Source organism: Pseudonaja textilis, chromosome 4, assembly GCF_049901715.1.
Source record: "Pseudonaja textilis isolate UNSWEBS1 chromosome 4, rPseTex1.2, whole genome shotgun sequence".
NCBI classification, from domain to species: domain Eukaryota; kingdom Metazoa; phylum Chordata; class Lepidosauria; order Squamata; family Elapidae; genus Pseudonaja; species Pseudonaja textilis.
Genome location: NC_141993.1, coordinates 92,420,944 through 92,441,277, shown reverse-complemented (window position 1 = coordinate 92,441,277; position 20,334 = coordinate 92,420,944).

Below are 20,334 nucleotides of genomic sequence, written 5' to 3'. Positions count from 1 at the left end.
GTCTCACCTCTCTTGGGCTCCCAGGGTCCTTCCAGGTGCAATTCAAAGCCCTACCCAGCCTGGGATCAGGTGATCTGCAGGAGCTTCTCTCCTTGAGGGCATCTAACCATCCTCCCATGCTCCAAGTGCCTTCTCTGAAATCTTGCCACCCAGTGGGACTTCAGAAGTGCGCCTTTTTGTCGTTGTCCCGCCCTTGCGACCAAAGGAGCTTTTCCCCCCCAAAAGGCAGCTGGATTTCCTCGCTTTCTTTTTTCTTTGAAGACATGTTGCTTCTCATCTGAGAAGCTTTCTTCCGTTCCAACTGTTCTAACTTCAGTTAGAACGGAAGAAGCTTCTCGGATGAGTAGCGAAACCTTTTCTATCAAACACACACACGAAAATCCAGTTACCTTTTGGATAAAGCACCTTTGCGACAACCATGACCTGGATGACTGAGGATCTCCATAGCCCCTCCCTTATATTCATAGAATAACAGAGTTCGAAGGGACCTTGGAGGTCATCTAGTCCAACCCCCGGCTCAAGCCTCTCTCTAGGATGGAACTCACAGCCTCCTGATTGTGAGGCAAGAGCTCCATCACTCCTCCCTCCTTCCAGATATTCAACACACACACACACACACACACACACACACACGCTGGAGTACACATCTTGGTGTGAATTGTTGAGGCATCCTAAAGGAATGATGGAGAAAGCAAATTCGGGGTTGTGTTTTACACATTTATGGCGCTACAGAAACTTCATAAAGGTTTTTTTTTTCTTTTCTGGTTGTCGTGAGCCACCCAGAACGGTGTTTTTAAGATGGGCAGCTGGACAGAAACCTTTTAAATAAATAAATAAAGGCGTACATATGTGCAGAACAACATTGTCGGTTGGGCGTCTCTCTGTGTGCGTGTGTGTGTGTTTGTGTGTTTTTGAAGATGTTTGGGAAAGGGTTGTCTGAACTTGCTTTCTGTTTCTCAGCCTTAAATCCCCCATGGATTGTTCATACACACACACACACACACACAAAAACCCTCGGTGGCTGAATTGCAGTTTTGACTCAAAATTATTGTTGTGTTGTTACTGTTTTTCTCTCTCTCTCTCTCTTTCTCCCACCCATCAAAACACTCGACTTTGACCACCCACATACTGGAAAGTGTTGGGATTTGGAAACACACACACATACACACAACCACAGAAATGCATATGTACACCTGCAACCAATGATGTTTGTCTCTTTCCTGCTTTGAACAAGTTCAGACCAAGTTTCTGCACAAGAATGACTGTTGGGTTCTCTTGTTCGGGTGTCTCTTCCAGACAAGGTTGTTTTGATGGGGCTGAATCATTTATCTAAAGATAGTAACAAGGGTGACGGCTCTTGGGCGCGAGAAAAAAGCCTGCACTTAGTAGTAATCCAGGGGAAAACAGAAAACCTAGTGAGAAAGGACAAATAACAGCTGTATTTTTGCAGTTGTTTTCGGCAGCCCAAAGCACAGATTTTCAGATAGATAGATAGATAGATAGATAGATAGATAGATAGATAGATAGATAGATAGATATAAATAGATAGATAGATAGATAGATATAAATAGATAGATAGATAGATAGATAGATAGATAGATAGATAGAGAGAGAGAGAGAGAGATAGATAGAAATAGAGAGATAGATAGATAGAGAGAGAGAGAGAGAGAGAGAGATAGATAGATAGATAGATAGATAGATAGATAGATAGATAGAAATAGAGAGGTAGAGATAGATAGATAGATAGATAGATAGATAGATATAAATAGATAGATAGATAGATATAAATAGAGATAGAGATAGAGATAGAGATAGATAGATAGATAGATAGATAGATAGATAGATATAAATAGAGAGATAGAGATAGAGATAGAGATAGAGATAGATAGATAGATAGATAGATAGATAGATAGATAGATAGATAGATAGATAGATAGATAGATATACAGAGAAATAGATAGATAGATAGATAGATAGATAGATAGATAGATAGATAGATAGATAGATAGATAGATAGATATAGATAGATATATATAGAGAGAGATAGATAGATAGATAGATAGATAGATAGATAGATAGATAGAGAGATAGAGATAGAGATAGAGATAGAGATAGATAGAGATACAGATATATAGATATAAATTTATATTTACCCCAATGCAACTCACAAAACCAAATCAAATTTAAATTTTGCAACCTGCCTCTCCTTTAATTTTTGGTTCCCAACATGCTCTCTTCTTTTTTCTTTTTTTTAAAAAAAACTTTATTCAATTTTCCAACACTTTAAAAACCATAAAAAGAACACAACTGTATCAACATTGAAGACATCATTTACATTTCTTAATCATATTCTTATACTTAATTTCCTCTTACGTTACAATTATTGCATATTGCTTTGCCTATTAATTCACTATTCCTTACTCCTTTATTATACCCCTAGTTACACAATACATTTTCTCTTAATTCTACATTCCGTATGTGTAACTTCGTATCCTTTAATTGATGACAGTATTAATTTTCTTTCTCTTCTCAAACTGTGCATGTCAGGCGTCCCAGACTGAATGATCGATTGATTCCTCTCTCTCCTTTAACTCTAAAGTCAACCCCAACAAACTCTCTTCTAACCCAGCCTGTCTTATTTATCCTGGCTTACTCGTAGCCCAGGTTAAACCAAGACTTTTTTGACTGAGCTTTGCCAATCGATGGGATTTAGAAGAGAAGAGAATAACAGAGTCAGAAGGAACCTTAGAGGTCTTCTAGTCCAACCCACTGCTTTGACTGTTGCTCTTTAAAACATTGGTCGGCATTCTTTATGTTAAGCGCCCCCCTTCCAAATTTTATTTACAGTATTCCTCGACTCACCACTGCAATTGAGACCTAATTTTTCATTGCTAAGTGAGACCAGTTTTGCACTGTTTCACCATTTTGCTTGCCACCGTTGTTAAGTGAATCATTGCTTCAGTCATTGAATCTGGCTTCCCCACTGACTTGTCCGAAGGTCACAAAAAGGGGGTCCCAGGTCACGTAGCAACGGTCATAACTGAGAGTCAGTTGCCAAGCATCTGAATTTGGGTTGTGTGACCAGGGGGAGGCTGCAACGGTCATCAGTGTGAAAAACGGTCACCAAAAGTCCCTTTTTTTCATGCCTGTTTTAACTTCGAAGGGTCACTAAGTGAACTGTTGTATTTATTTGTTTGAAGGGGTTTTGCAGCCGCCCGTCTTCTAAGCAACTCTGGGAGTTTCCCAATCCAAAGTTAAAACAACCTATAAAATCATATTAAAGTGTATTTATTTTTTATTTATTTAATTTGATTTGTCAATTGCTTACAAGATAATAGGTATAAGAATAAACATAGTTATGAATACATGAAATGGATACATGGAAGAAAAATAAAAGAAACAATAGGACAGGGACGGTACAGACCTCTTAGGAAAGGGGTGAGGTCAACAGTAGACAGTCTAAGGTTAAAGTTTTTGGGGTTTGGGGAAGAAATCACAGAGCCAGGTAGAGGATTCCAGACATTGACCGCTCTGTGGCTGAAGTTGTATTTCCTGCAATCAAGTTTGGTGCGATTAACCTTGAGTTTGTATCTACTGTGTGCTCTTGTGTTGTTATGGTTGAAGCTGAAGTATTCATTGACTTATAAAATAAAATGAATCAGATTAAAACGTTAAAGAACCAAGTCCTGGTACCAAGTCAACGTCTAAGGTGCAAAAATTATCCAACCTTGTCCCAGCACTTGGAGAAAAAAATCCTGGTTTTTAAGGTCTTGTGGAGGGCTAAAAGCGGGGTAAGATCTGCCCAGCTTCAGGGCAAAAGGTTTTCCATGAAGACGAGAATAACAAGAGTTACCTTGAAGGTCTCCTAGTCCAACCCTCGGCTGAAGCAGGAAACCCTATAACATTTCACACACTTCTTTTTTTAAAAAAGGAACGAAGGAGGGAGGGAGGAATAACAGAGTTGAAAGGGAGTTTGGAGGTCATCTAGTCTAACATCCTCTTCTTCCTCCTCTTCCTCCTCCTCTTCTTCCTCCTCCTCCTCTTCTTCTTCCTCCTCCTCCTTCTTCTTCTTCTCCTCTTCTTCCTCCTCCTCCTCCTCTTCTTCCTCCTCCTCCTCTTCTTCTTCCTCCTTTTCCTTCCTCCTCCTCCTATTCCTCCTCCTCCTCTTCTCCTCCTCCTCTCCTCCTCTTCTTCCTCCTCCTCTTCTTCTTCTTCTTTTTCTTCCTCCTCCTCCTCTTCCTCCTCCTCTTCTTCTTCCTCCTCCTCCTCTTCCTCTTCCTCCTCCTCTTCTTCCTCCTCCTCCTCTTCTTTTTTCTCCTCCTCCTCCTCTTCTTCTTCCTCCTCCTCCTCCTCTTCCTCTTCCTCTTCTTCCTCTTCCTCCTCCTCTTCTTCCTCCCCTCCTCCTTCTTTTCCTCCTCCTCCTCCTCTTCCTCCTCTTCTTTTTCTTCTTCTTTGTCTTCATCTTCTTCATCATCAACTTCTTCTTCCCCCACTCCTCCTTCTCTCCGCAACCCTTTCTTCGTCTCCCACTGATGCTGCTATCTAGTCTGGCAACCAAACGTCTGCAAGGAATCCACCCAGCCAAGACTTCACCAAGGATTCCACAGACACCCGAGTGAATAAAGCCGTCGCTTCGTTGATTCTTGCACGCAGGATATATAGAAGTTATTTTCTACGGTCTCCTACCTGAATATTCCCTTCATAATTATTTTCATTCCTGCGCCCTTAAGAGCCCCAGGGTGTCACCCACCCAAATAAGAGCCAGGCCTGCCACCGCTTAGCATTTCGTCCAGCCAGAATGAATGGAGGATGTCTCAAGGAATGGCCGGTCCAAAAGTTTTAGAGCAGGGATATACAGGGATAGTCCTCAAGTTACGACCATTTACTTAGTGACCGTTCGAAGTTCAGTCTCCTTCTGGGGACCTCCTGATAGGCCAAGTCAATGGGGAAGCCGGTTTCGCTTAAGGGTCTTGTTCCTCACTGAGCAGCTGCAATGATTTGCTTAATGACTGTAGAAAGAAAGGTCGTTGAATGGGGCAAAGCTCACTTGAACCACTGTCTCCCTCAGCGAGAGGGATTTGGGGTTCAAGTCGTCGTAAATCAAGGACGGTTCCCCCCTGTGCCAAGGGACGATGGGCGGACAACTGACCTATAGATCATCCGGCCTCTTTCCTAACCGAGAAGAAAGTTCCTAACAATAATTAAGATGCCCCAAATGTTTCCTCTAAGGTTGTGGTTGCCAACCACTGGGGGTCCATGAGAAGATGTTGGTGGTCCACAGAGAAATGTCCTCCCCCCCCCCAAAGCAATTAATCCAGGCTGTGCGGGAACACAAGGCTTGCGTCCCTTGCATTGCGCACAACACGAGGGAGGAAAGGGAGGGGGGAAAGAGCGGAGGGGGAACTTGCCCTACTCGCCCCACGCGCCTGGCCTGGACACCGGGCTGCTTCTTCCGCTTCTTTCTTCTTCTGCTTTTGGCTGCATGCAAGGAAAGCAGCCAAAGTCTCTCTTTCTCTCCCCCAAACTCTGCCAGAAATGAGTCTTTGGGACCCTGCAAGGCCTCCTGCTCCAAGAGGCTGCAAAGACTCCTTTCTGGCGGAGTTTGGGGGGGAGAGAAAGAAAGACTTCTGCGGCTTCTGCTGTTTTCCTTGCACGAAGCCAAAAGTCTCTCCCTCTCTCTCTCTTTCTCTCTCCCCCCCGAGAACGGAGCTGGAGACCACAAATAAAGAACGATCGATCGGTAGGAAAAGCGGGGTGGGGATTTTCCTGCAGACTTTTTGGGGGCATTTTCCCAGGGGGTGTCTGGTCCGCGGGATTTAAAATGATGAGTTTGGTGGTCCCTGAGGTCCAAAAGTTTGGCGACCCCTGCTCTTAAGGCCCCAGAGAAGCAAAGGAACAAGCAAGATTGCAAATAATAATAATAATAATAATAATAATAATAATAATAATAACAACAACAATAACAATAATAACAACAATAACAACAACAATAACAACAACAATAACAATAACAATAATAATAATAATAATGATAATGATAATGATAATGAAAACGAGGATGATAATAAGTATAGGATATTTCTGTTGTTCCAGGTTTCTCTGGCTGTGCTCTGTTTTTGTTTTTTTGCATTTTTTCCTCCCCCCCCACCCCCACTCCCCCACGCCCTTTTCTCCATTCTTCTCGAGGGATGGTGCAGAGCCTCAATTATTTTGGCTTCCACCTGGCTTAAGGCTCCTTCGCTCCCAGACGGCCTTGCTTCGACATAAACAAGCCCTTGGCTTTGAAGGCTGCGGTTTTGGAGGAGATTCACAGGGTTTTTCTGCAGCCACCCAAACAGGGGTTTGCCTGCATGAGATCAGTGTTTGTTTGGGGGTTTTTTTGTGCAGGATCTCAGGGTGAGATTCGCCGGAGTTGCCACCGGACTGTAATTTGCGGTCCAGCTGTGATGGACAGAAAGTGCAGAGAGAATGAAAAACCGTACACCTTTTAAGCAAAGGGAACGCAGAAGGGGGGGAAAGCCACCCAGGAGAAGGAGACAAGGAGAAGAGGGAGGAGGAGAGGAGGAGAAATAGAGAAGGAGAAGGAGAAAGGAGGAGGAGAAGGAGGAGGAAGAGGAGGAGGAGGAGGAGGAGGAGGAAGAGGAGGAGGAGGAGGAGGAGGGAGGAGGAGGAGGAGGAGGAGAAAAAGAGAAGGAGAAATTATGGTGGAGAAGGAGAAGGAGAAAAGGAGAAGGAGAGGGAGGAAAAGGGAAAGGAGAAGGAGAAGAAGAAAGAGAAGAGGGAGGAGGGAGAGGAGGAGAAATAGAGAAGGAGAAGGAGAAAAGGAGGAGGAGAAGGAGGAGGAAGAGGAGGAGGAGGAGGAGGAGGAGAGAAAGAAGGAGAAGGAGAGGAAGGAAAGGAGAAGGGAAAGAAAGAAAGAGGAGGAGGAGGAGGAGGAGGAGGAGGAGGAGGAGGAGAAATAGAGGAGGAGGAGGAGAAAGGAGAAGGAGAAAAGGAGAAGGAGAGGGAGGGGAAGGGAAAGGAGAAGGAGAAGAAAGAGAAGAGGGAGGAGGAGAGGAGGAGAAATAGAGGAGGAGGAGGAGGAGGGAGAAAAGGAGGAGGAGAAAAGGAGAAGGAGAGGGAGGGGAAGGGAAAGGAGAAGGAGAAGAAAGAGGAGGGGAAAGGGAGGAGGAGGGGAGGAAAGGAGGAGGAGGAAAACGGGAGGAGGCTGTTGAAGACTCCCCAATTTCTCAGGCAAAATGAGGTCACTCCTTTGCTGAAAGGCCTTACAACTGAACATAGAACAACAGAGTCGGAAAGGACCTCATCTCAGAGGTCATCTAGTCCAGCCCCCTGCTCAAGCAGGAGAGACCATTCCAAATACCAGCCTCTACCTAGGATCGAACACCCAGCCTCCTGATTGTGAGGCGAGGGGATGGACCACAGATCAAGGGACTCCTTGGGATGGCTGCCTTGGGGATGCAATGAAAAGAGGGGAAGGATATAAGGTATAAGGGTCAGACTGGCATGGATGGAGGCGGGGGGGATTCGGATTGGGGTATTGAGTGTGGTTGAAGCCCCGCCCATTTCTCGGGGCACCTGCAATGCAGCTAAGAAGGGGGCGGAGCTATCAGACCCCAGGTTTTTGTGATCCTATGTGGTGGGCATGTGTGAAAGCAAGAAAATATTGGATGAAAATACATACAGGTAGAACCTCTGGTCGCAAAGGCTTTCTCCTTATTTCCAGGCTGAATCTCTCCTGGCTCAGTTTAACGGATTTAACAGACAAGCAGAGTTGGAAGGGACCTTGGAGGTCATCTAGTCCAACCCCCCCACACCCCACCCAAGCAGGAGACCCTACACCATATCTGATAGATGGGAGTCCAGTCTCTTCTTCAAAGTCTCCAGGGATGATGCTCCCACAACTTCTGAGGGCAACTTCTATTCCATCGGTTGATCGTTCTCACTTTTCCATCCATTATTCCTTTTTTTTTTTGTAAAAAGTTTTTTTTTATTTTTATCTTTTACAAATATCTCTTTTCATGAACAATGGGGTTCCAGGTTGTTACATTTCCATACACACAAGACCATAATTACATATTTATCTTTCATATTCAGTTTCTTATTCATATCATTCCATTTTCCATTTTCTGTAAATTTTCACAACTATTCTTATATTTTTCATGCTTATTTTGTCCAGTTCCAATTCATATCTTAACTTATCTCATTTTTCTTTATTTATACCCCTATCTTCTTTACATAGTATCTTAAAATTCTTATATTCTTAATCTATGTTCATTATACTTTTATACTTTCATCCGTCATATTTGCAATTTCATCACATACTCTTATTTCATTATTAAACATATTCCATCTTAGCTTTAATAATTCCAAACATTTCCCCCTTAATTGCCCATTTGAGTGCACCACCCTTTTGTCTTATACATCATCCAATTTACTCCCCTTTAACTCATATTAAAAATTATCATAAAATAACCATTTGTAGTTCCATCCATTATTCCTTGTCTGGCCTTCTGGTGCCTTGTGTCGTAAAAAAAATCCCAATAAAGAGGAACACAGACAGACCGCAAACAATAATTCTTACTTAAAGATTCAGAGGTTTGTTTCCTGAGCAATTTGAAACATGAGTAGCCATCAGTAATATTACTGACACCAATAACCCATTGCAATGAGGTCCAGAGACAATAGTTAAGTCCAGCAAGGAGTAGCTACGGCCGGTGGACCTGAACTCATCCCAAGACATTATTTTAATACTTTTCTGCATTCATTTCACAACTTACTTCCTTGTTCTTTCTTACTGGCAGGCTCCCCATATACCCGTGTACATCTCAAAGCGCTGACCACCGGTACCTTTCAGTTCCTTATTTCTCGTGGTTTCGTCCTTCTGTGTCCAAATAGATTTATAAAGTTACATATTTTGCAAAATCATGTTTCACAATTAGCCACGGCTCAGCAGGATTGCAAACAGTTCTGGTACATTTTGAAATCATCCTATCTAAAATGTTGGTTCCTGTCTCTTTATTCTGGGGCGTGCTATCATCCAACGGCCTTGTTGAATCTGATAGATCAATAGCCTATATTTTTGTTTCTCATATTTGGAAAATAGCTTGACCCCCTTCCTCCTCCTCTCTGGGTCAGCCCCTCAAATATTGGAAGATGCTCTCCTGTCTCCCCTGGTCCTTCTCTTCCCTAGACTAGCCAGGCCCAATTCCTGCAACCGTCCATCGTAGGTTTTAGCCTCCAGTCCCCTCATCATCTTGGTTGCTCTTCTCTGCACTCTTTCGAGAGTAAGGGTCTTCAAAGTTGGCAAGTTTAAGACATGCGGACTTCCACTCTCAGAATTCCTGAGCTAACATGACTGGAGGAGGAGGAATTCTGGGAATTAGAAGTCCACAAGTCTTAAAGCTGTCAAGTTTGAAGACCTCTGTTCTAGAGTCTCATCATCTCTTTTTTACAGTGTGGGGACCAAAACTGAATGCAGGACTCTAGGTGTGGCCTTACTAAGGCTTTACAGAGTGGTATTAGTGCCTCACTTGATCTCGATTGTATCCCTCGATGCAATTTAGGATTGCGTTGGCTTTTTTGGGCTGCTGCTGCACACGGCTGGCTCCTATGTAGCTGGTTGTCCACTAAGACTCCAAGATCCCTCTCCCAGTTCCTGCTATTGAGCCTGGTTTTACCCAGTCTATATGGGTCCTTTTGGGTTTTTCTTGCCTAAGCGTAGGATCTCTCTCCCCTCCTCTCTGGGGCAGCCCCTCAAATATTGGAAGGCTGCTCTCCTGTCTCCCCTGGTCCTTCTCTTCCCTAGACCAACCAGGCCCAGTTCCTGCAACCGTCCATCGTATGTTTTAGTCCCCTCATCCTCCTGGTTGCTCTTCTCTGCACTCTTTCCAGAGTCTCAACATCTTTTTTAATGCTGTGGTGACCAAAACTGGATCCAGGACTCTAGGTGTGGCCTTACTAAGGCTTTACAGAGGGGTATTAGGACCTCCCTTGATCTGGATTGTATCCCTCTGTCTGTTAATGCAATTTAGGATTGCGTTGGCTTTTTTGGCGGCTGTCGAAAAATCTTAAAACATTCTGGCTGGGGAATTCTGGGAGTCGAAGTCCACCCTTCTTAAATTTCCCAAGGTTGTGAAACACCATTTGGGAAGCAAGAAGCATCCGTTCACGATTGCAAAAACTGGGGAGACGCAGGAACAAATGTGCAACCTCAGCAGAAACCGGCAGCCAAGACAATAAGGCAGCTATTTTCGGAGCGAGGATTGACTCTCGTCTGTTGATCATTTCTCCTCGGCGGGGGTTTGTTTTCCCCTCTTTCGAATCTCCGTTGCGGTTGAGCTCCCCGGGGTTGAGTTAATAACCGTTATCGCCCGGTAGCCAACTTGCAAAGCAAATTGTTCCAAGTTAAGCAGGTATTTTTTTAAAAAAACAAAAAAACTCCCGAGTCATCAGGATGAGGCAACGTCCAGGAAGGGCCTGAATTGAAAACATCTGGTGTTCTGAGCATCTTTGTTTTTGAACGGCTGTGGTCTGTTTGCCAAAGGTGAAGGCAAGCCCTGTCTGAAATTTATCTGCTTCAGGATTATTTAGATTATACAGAGGGAAGCAAACAGCCCCAGAAGCCTCCCAGAATAGAGCAGGATCAACAAACAGTCGTGTGTTGTTGTTTTTTTAGAAAGTATTGTTGGACTGGAAAAAAAAATTAGATCCTGAGAGATGCAGGTCGTCTCCCGCTTATCCAGGGTCGCCAACCTTTTGGGCCTCGGGGACCTCCAAACTCATCATTTTAAACCCCACGGACCAGAGACTCAGGGACAATCCCCCAAAAGTCTGCAGGAAAATCCCCACCCCGTTTTCCTACCGATCGATCGTTCTTTATTTGGGATCGCAGGATACCGTCTCTGTTAAGTTTGAGCAATGAGAGGCTGAACCAGAGCATGAGTGCAACAGTACTTTATTTACAAATAAAGGGCTGACCGTGCTTGCCAAGCCTGGAACTGGCTCGCAGCAATCAGCAGCCAGTTGGACCCCGCAGCCTGCTTTTATAGCTGGCTGCTGGGGAGAACTGACCAATGGGAATGGGGAAATAACGCCCACACAAGTGAGTGGACCTGGTGAGAACTCCTTGAGTCCTCAGGACATAACACCCCTTCCCCCAGATGCGAACACGCATAGTCCTTGAGGTAGATGGGGGTTTGTGTTGGCGCCCGGAGCGGCGCAACTCGGGAACATTGTCTGACTGTTCGGCATCAGTCTGTGACGGTTGAGCTGGCATAGTGTCACCAACACTCTCTCTGGACTGGGCATCCTCGGAAACCACGGGTTGGTTTCTGGAGTCAAACTCTCGTGGGTTGGATCCGGTTGATCAACTCTCTGGGCGCTGTTGTCCGGGTTTGGGCTGACCGGGCGACCGCTGGCGCAGACTGGTCACTGGGTGCGATGTGGCTGGGTGGCGGATGGGACGGTTCCCCTTCGACTGGAGACTCTGGATCCTTGTTTGCGAGGTTGCTGAGGCGCCTTCTGAGTTGGTCTATGTGTCTCCTCCAGGCGCGACCGTCCTCCAGCCTGACTCTATATGATCTCGGCCCGGTGGCGGCGATGACCGCCCGGAATCAAAGTGGGTCCCCAGCGAAATTCCTGGCGAATATCGGCTCCTGTAACATAAAATGTCTAACCCCGAAGTGGAAGCGAGGGGAGAGTCAGGGCAGTATTGTGGGTGCAGTCTATCCAATACAGTCCTCAGGCGTCGGCCCATCAGAAGTTCCGCTGGGGACTTATTGGTGACTGCACAGGGGTTGAGTGCTGGCTCATCAGGAACCGTGAGAGTTTGTGGTGCCAGTCATCTCTGCCAAACCTAGCGAGGGCCTCTTTGGTGGTCCTGACGGCCCTTTCAGCCAACCCATTACTCGCAGGGTGGAATGGGGCTGTTAAAATGTGGCGAATGCCTAGGTTGGCTGCAAAACGGCTGAATTCTACTGATGCGAACTGTGGGCCATTATCGGAGACCAAGGAGTCGGGTAGTCCATGGGTAACGAACAGGCGCGTTAACACATTGGTGATTGCTAGTGTGGTTGTCGTGGATAGCTGCGCCACGTCTATCCACTTGGAATAAGCGTCCACGACCACTAGGAACATCTTTCCATGCAGGGCCGGCCAGATCGATATGGATTCTAGACCAAGGGCGCTGGCGCTCTCCCATCTGGTAGGGGTGGCGATGGGGGAGCAGGACGGGATTCCTGGCAAATGCTGCAGGAACTTACCCAATTGACAATGTCCTCGTCTAGACCCGGCCACCATACGTAGCTGCGTGCCAGCGCCTTCATTCTCACAATGCCGGGTGTCCCTCGTGCAACGCCTCCAGGACTCGGGTGCATGGCGAGGTCGGAATGATCACTCGAGTGCCCCACAGTAGACAACCCTGCAAACTGGACAGCTCCTGCATGCGAGTCTTAAAGGGTGCGAATTTGTTATCAACATTGCCTCCCGGCCACCTCCTCACCCAGTCGAGCACCTGGGCGGCGTTTGGTCTGCCTTGGTTTTGGCGGCGATGTCAAGGGCGGTGATGGGCAGGTCCAACTGGGTGATTTCAAAAATGGCATTGACAGGAGCTGGGTCTTCAGCCGGAGCGGGTAAGGGCAGCGACTGAGTGCGTCAGCGTGGGATAGAGTTTTGCCGGGCGGTGGATAAGTTTGTATGAGTAGGCCGCTAGAAAAAGCGTCCACCGTGTCATCCGAGGGGAGAGGACTTGAGGTGTCTGTTTGTCGCCGGCCAGTAGGCCCAGGAGGGGTTTATGGTGGTGACCAGTTCAAGAAGTGGCCAAAAAGGAATTCGTGAAACTTTTCACGGCTGCAACAGCTGCTAGGGCTTCCTTGTCTATTTGGCTGTAATTTCGCTCCGTGGCCGAGAGCGTCCTGGAGAAAAAGGCGATGGGGGCCTCGGCGCCATTGGCGAGTCGGTGACTAAGGACCGCCCCAATTCCAAAGGGGATGCGTCTGCTGCCAGTACTAAAGGAAGGTTGGGGTCGGGTGGATGAGCACTGCCTCTGGCGTAAGTAGTGATTTGATGGCGTTAAACGCCTGGTCTTCTTTGTGCCCCCAGTGCCACGGTGACTTTTTGTCTAGTAATCTGTGTAGGGGTTCGGCTACTGAGGCTTTATGGGGCAAAAAGGAGGCATAAAAGTTTAGGAGTCCCAAGAAAGCTTGTAGCTCCGTTTTGGAGGTCGGTGTGTGGGGCTTCGTGGATCGCCCTGACCTTGGACTCCAGGGGTGAATGCCAGAGGCGTCAATTTTATAACCCAGAAAGTCCACCTGTCTAGTGGCAATGGCGCATTTTCTTTTTTTAACTTGAGGCCATGCTGTCTGAACCTCTCTAACACTGCTCGCACTCTCTGGAAGAGTTGGGGTCTGTCCCTGGCCGAGACCAAAATGTCGTGAAGTAGGGTACTACACCAGGGAGGCCCTGTAAAATCCGCTCCATAAGGGATTGAAAAATGCCCGGGGCAACACTTACGCCAAATTGGAGACGCTTGCATCGGAAGGCACCCCTGTGAGTGACAATGGTCTGAAGTTCCGCTGTTTGGTTATCAACAGGGAACTGTTGATATGCTTGAGACATGTCCAATTTAGCAAAAATACTGCCCGGTTCGAATGTATGCAATAAATGCTGAATGACAGGCACGGGATAGGCGCTAACTTGTAAATATTTATTGATTGTTGTCTTGTAGTCCGAGCAAATTCTCAGGCTACCATCTTTTTTAGGGGTGTGACAATGGGCGTCTCCCACTTGGCGAAATCTGTTGGCTCAATGACCCCTTGTTTTAGTAGTTTATCTAATTCAGCGTCTAGTTTTGGTCGAATAGCAAATGGAACTCTACGTGGTTTTAATCTGATTGGGGCTGCCTGGGGGTCAACGGTGAGCGAGATGGGGTCCCATTATAACACCCCAGCTCCTCGCTGAACACATCTGCGTAGTCAGCGAATAAGGAGTCAGTGTCTGAGGTTGAGACAGCATGGACTCCTGTTAACCCTAGGCGAGGTGGGGAAACCAATCGAGCCCCAATAAGGTGGGTAGGTTGCCGTTAACTACCACTAGAGGTAGGTGGCCTTTAAAAGCTCTAAAACTGACAAAGAACTTGCCTCTGCCGATCACGGGAATGGCCTTCCCTGGTAGTCCTTCAGACCGAACTGGCATCTCTGAAGCCGGGTAGTAGATATGCTGGGGTGGAGTCTCTTGAGGGTGTTCCACGAGATTATTGAGAGCGCTGACCCTGTGTCAACCTCCATGTGGCACGGTTTACCTTCTAGGGAAACGGAGAGAGAAATTTTACTAACAGAGTGGCAAGTACGCCTGGCAAGGCGGTGCGTGCGACAGTTTAATACTTGCCTCTGTGGTCCCGAGTGCGAGGACGGGGGTCTTTGTGCAGCGCTTTGGGGGCTTGGCAGACTCTCGCAATGTGCCCCTCTTATGGCAGTTGTTGCAAGCGGCTCCTTTAAACTTGCAGGTGGCCCTTTGATGTGATCCCCCACAGGCTAGGCACAGGGTGATGTGCTTGGGTGGACGGTGTATTCTTGTTTGGCCCCTACCTGCGACCGTCTGTCATTGGTGAGGCGATGGACATCGTTCTCATCGCTGTGGCCTTCCTCCGCTTCCACCTCTTCGGAATGGACTGGGAACGCTGCTAGCTTGGCGCTTGGGCCCTGAATTTCGGTGGCTGAGTTCGTAGCTAGCTCGGCTGCTAGGGCCTCCTCTACCGCTTGCGCGAGGTTGAGGTCTTTTTAGCTAGCAGTCGCCTCTGTAGGTTGAGATCCTTGACCCCACAAACCAATTGATCGAGGAGCATGTCCTCCAGGTATGTTCCAAACCCGCAGTGCAGGGCTGCTGTTCTGAGGCGGCCATATATTGGTTGATGGTCTCCTTACTTGATTGCTTCCTCATTCGGACGTGAACCTCCTGGCGATTTGTGAAGGTCTGGGAGCGTAGTGGTTTGTGAGGATCTCAAGCAACTCGGACCACGGGCGTTTTTAATTCTCTCGGCGCCACGAGTGCTGCAGCGGTATCGTAAGCGGTGGCTCCGCAGTAGATTAGGAAATAAGTTTTTCCGATGCTCTCCCGCATCCGACAGGCCGACCGCATCGATGTAATGATTGAAAGCGGTTCTTATACGATTCCCACTTCTCTTCGTCTGGTTTAAACGCCGGGAATACTGGATTGGAACTCATGGTGCTGGAGCGGCTGGGCTACCTGCGGAGAAATCTCTCTGGGACTACGAGCGCTCGTGAGTTACAAGTGATATCAGCTCTGGAGAGGTTTTTGCTACCCTCTCTTTCTCTCTCTCTGGGTTACCACCGTTGGCTGCTAGCCGTTGGAGGTGTCTTGATTCGCGCCAAAAAAGTGGGCGTTAGTGACTCTCTACAGCGCTGTGCTGTGATTCCTACTGGCCGAAATTCAAATGACACCCGTTTGAATTTCGCGCCAAATGCAAACGGCTGCGGCTTGCAGCGCTTCACTTTCCCGTAAGCGAGGCTAACAAGCGGCTACAGGCGCTTCTAACTATTTGACTCAGACCGCTTTCTCTGGCTGCGGATCTGCGTTTGCTCTTTTTGATCGCTCGTTTCGCTAGCTGACCGCTCTCTCTGGTTGCGGATCAGCGTTTCCCTTGTTGCCAGCCGATCACTCTCTCTGGGCTGTAGATCGGTGGCTAGTGACTCAGCGGTTGCAAGGTGCTTCTGCTCGCCATCCCATCCTCGTCGCCAGTGTTAAGTTTGAGCAATGAGAGGCTGAACCAGAGCATGAGTGCAACAGTACTTTATTTACAAATAAAGGGCTGACCGTGCTTGCCAAGCCTAGAACTGGCTCGCAGCAATCAGCAGCCAGTTGGACCCCGGCAGCCTGCTTTTATAGCTGGCTGCTGGGGAGAACTGACCAATGGGAATGGGGGGAAATAACGCCCACACAAGTGAGTGGACCTGAGTGAGAACTCCTTGAGTCCTCAGGACATAACAGTATTGTTGGACTGGAGAAAAAAAATAAGATCCTGAGAGATGCAGGTCGTCTCCCCGCTTATCCAGGGGTCGGCAACCTTTTGGACCTCGGGGACCTCCAAACTCATCATTTTAAACCCCACGGACCAGAGACTCAGGGACAATCCCCCCAAAAGTCTGCAGGAAAATCCCCCACCCCGTTTTCCTACCGCTCGATCGTTCTTTATTTGGGATCGCAGGATACCGCCTCCAGCTCCGTTCTCAGGGGAGAGAGAGAGACTTTTGGCTTCATGCAACGAAAGCAGCAGAAGCCGCAGAAGTCTTTCTTTCTCTCCCCCAAACTCCGCCAGAAATGAGTCTTTGCAGCCTCTCGGAGCAGGAGGCCTTGCAGTGTCCCAAAGACTCATTTCTGGAGGAGTTTGGGGGAGAGAAAGAAAGACTTTGGCTGCTTTCCTTGCGTGCAGCCAAAAGCAGAAGAAGAAAGAAGCGGAAAGAAGCAGCCCGGTGGCCAGACCAGGCGCGGGGGGCGAGTGGGGCAAGTTCCTCCCCCTCGACCCTTCCCCCCTCCCCTCACTCCCTCGTGTTGTTCGCAATGCAAGCGATGCAAGCCTTGTGTTCCCACAGGCCATGTGGGCAACGCAAGCCTTGTGTTCCTGCACAGCCTGGATTATTTGCTTTGCGGGGGACATTTCTCTGCAGGCCACCGACATTTTCTCGTGGACCACCAGCGGTCCCCAGGCCCACCGGTTGGCGACCACTGTGCTAAAAGCATCCTTGGGCCTCTGATCTTGGCTTCTCCTTGATAAACCCAGGGAAAGAAAGCATGAAAAAAAAAAAACTCAAACCTTGGGTTTGAGTCAAATGTCTCTTTGAACCCGTTGAACCCATCTAGAATTGCAAAATGAGCGATGGCATATTTGAGCCAAGTTTCGCTCGAGAAAACATCCTTGTTCCAAGCCAAACACAGGATTTTAAGAGAGCCAAGGACAACAAGCAGAGAGAAAGAGAGAGAGAGAGAGAGGGAGGACTACCGAAAAGGATCCCATGTGGAGCAATCCTCAGGACAATTGGAAAGTCTGCCCCCCAAAAGAATAAAATATAATAGAACAGAATTGGAGACCCTACCCCATTTCTGACTGAGGGGAGTCCAGTCTCTTCTTGAAAGCCTCCAGTGATGAAGCTCCCACAACTTCCGTTCCATGGGTTAATTGCTCTCCCTGTCAGAAAATTCCTCCTTATTTCCAGGTTGAATCTCTCTCCTTGTTCAGTTTCCATCCATTATTCCTTGTGTGGCCTTTGGGGTGCTTTGGAGAATAGCTTGACCCCCTTCCTCCTCCTCTCTGGGGCAGCCCTCAAATATTGGAAGATGCTCTCCTGTCTCCCCTGGTCCTTCTCTTCCCTAGACTAGCCAGGCCCAGTTCCTGCAACCGTCCATCGTATGTTTGAGCCTCCAGTCCCCTCATCCTCCTGGTTGCTCTTCTCTGCACTTTTTCCAGAGTCTCAACATCTTTTTTTCATATCATGTTGATTAAAACTGGATGCCGTATTCCAAGTGTGGCCTTACCAAGGCCTTCTAAAGTGGTACTAACACTTCATGTGACTTAGATTCGATCCCCCTGTTAATGCCATCTAGGATGACATTGGCTTTTGGGGCTGCTGCTACACATGGCTGGCTCCTATTTAGCTGATTGTCTGCTGGGATCCCGGAAGGTTAATCATGCGTTCTTCCCAAGAGGAAAATAAAACATGGAATTCATTTAGCAAGCCATGGTAGATACAAAAGGCTTGTTTGTTTGTTTTGAAGGAGCTAGGCGCTGAAAAGGACGTGCCCAAGGAAAGGAAGAATCGTAGAATTGCAGAATCAGACCGGAAGGGACCTTGGAGGTCATCTAGTCCAACCCCCCTGCCCAAGGCAGGAGTCCTTATAAAATCAGGGAGAAATGGTTGCACAATTTTTTCTTGAAAACTTCCACGGAGAATTTTCTAAACAGCAACTTACCAGCTACTGGCAAGTACCAAATTCCTGCAGAAAAACAGCCTCAAAAGACAAGCGAAAAGCAACAACAAAAAACGCATTTCTGGTTATGTTAGGAGGAAAAGGGAAATTAACAATAAGAAAAGGGTGCCCTGCGACCAGGAGAAGTGGCCAGATATTGGCAGGGGTGGCAAAGAGTCAACCGTTTAATTCATGTAGAGACAATCCCTCCCTTACGACGACCATTAGAACCAGAACTTTAGTCGCTAAGCAGGGAAAGAGAGTCACTTGACAGATACATATTGACAGAGTTGGAAGGGACCTTGTAGACCATCTAGTCTGACCCCCCCCGCCCAAGCAGACACTACACCGTTTTTGACAGATGGCAGTCCAGTCTCTTCTTGAAAGCTTAATGGGTGTTCTAACCTTTATTTTCCCTGTCCCGGTTGTTAAGCGAATCACCCTGGTTGTTAAGTGAGTCACATGGTCTCTAAGTGGATCCAGCTACCTCCCACCCCCAGCTGGCGATCACGTGATCCCCGGGATGCTGCAACCATGATAAATGACATGCCGGTTGCCAAGCATCCAAATTTGGACCACGTCACCATGGGGAGGATGCTGTGTCCTCGGTCGTAAGTGCGAGGACTCGTGGCCAGTTTTCATCCGTCTCTTTGACCCGTTTGAGTCGAGAGCCCCCTGGATTTGGGCTTCCATCTTCCTCCCGGCAGGGCGTGGCTCATGGGTTTAGGATGTTGGTTTTTCATTTGTGGGAAAATGCTCTTGAGTTGCGCAGCACTGTCGGTCCTTGGGAGCGGGACAGGCTCGACAACTCAGCGGGTAAAACAAAAATAAATAAACACAGCCCATGGTCCACACAGACACACACACAAACACACGCACCCTCCCAGCTGAAGGGACCGCCCCCTCCCCACAGCCTCTCCTCCTCCCCTCCCCCGCCCCCCCAAGGCCTTTGATCTGTGCATGGACCAAATCCGGGGAATAAGCAATTTTTAATAATGCCTTAATCTGTGCCATCTTTTAATCACCTTTTAATTAGTTTTTACTTGTTTGATAACTTGTAAGACACCCAGAGTCACCTGTAGGGGGGATGGGTGGGATAAAACATGAATAAAAACAGTTTTCCTCCTCCTCCTTCTTCTCTTCCTCCTCCTCTCTCCTCTTCCTCCTCCTCCTCTTCCATTTCTTCTCCTCCATTTCTTCCCCTCCTCCTCCTCCTCCTCTTCCTCCTCCTCCTCCTCCATTTCTTCTCCTCCTCCTCCTCCTCCTCCTCCATTTCTCCTCCTCCTCCATTTCTTCTCCTCCTCCTCCTCTCCTCCCCCTCCTCCATTTCTTCTCCTCCCCCTTTCTCCTCTTCCTCTCTTCTCCTCCTTCTTCTGCTCTGCCTCCATTTCTCCTCCTCCTCCATTTCTTCTCCTTCTCCATTTCTCCTCCCTCCTCCTCCTCCTTCTCCTCCTCCTCTCCTCCTCTATTTCTTCTCCCTCCCCCTTTCTCCTCTTCCTTCTTCTCCTTCTTCTGCTCCTCCTCCATTTCTTCTCTTCTCCTTTCTCTTCTCCTCTTCCTTCTCCTCCTCCTCCTTCTCCTCCTCCTCCATTTCTTCTCTTTCTCCATTTCTCCCTCCTTCTCCTCCTCTTCCATTTCTTCTCCTCCATTTTTCCTCCTTCTCCTTCTCCTTCTCCTCTTCCATTTTTCCCCTTTCTCCATTTCTCCTCCTCCTCCTTCTTCTCCTCTTCCATTTCTCCTCCTCCTCCATTTCTTCTCCTCTCCTCCTTCTCCTCCCTTGACTTATGACAGCTGGTTTGCTGGAGGTTTTTTAAGAAGAGCCTGGACAGTCTGAAATGGTATATAGGGTCACCTGCTTGAGCAGGGGGCTAGACTAGAAGACCTCCAAGGTCCCTCATTTCGTGGCCCTTCGAAGTTAGAATGGCACTGAAAGAAAGTGACGCATGACTGTTTCTCACACCTTTCCACACTTTCCTCACAGCACCTGGTCATGTAATCCGCACGGTCACGACGTGGTGAAAAACCAGACGCTCGGCAGCTGACTCGTACTTACGACAGTCACAGCATCCCGGAGGTCACGCGATTCCCCTTTGGCGACCTTCTGACCAGCAAAGTCCAATGAGGAAGCCAGATTCGCTTAACGACTGGGTTACTAGCTTGACAGCAGCAATGATTCACTTAACGACGATGGGCAAGAAAGGTCGTCAAACGGGGCCAACAACTGCGGTGATTCCTGTGACAAGCTGCCCTCGGAAGTTGATGGAGCTTCATCATCCCTTGAGACTTTCAAGAAGAGACTGGACTGCCCTTTGTCAGAAATGGTGTAGGGTCTCCTGCATGGGCGGGTGGGGGGGT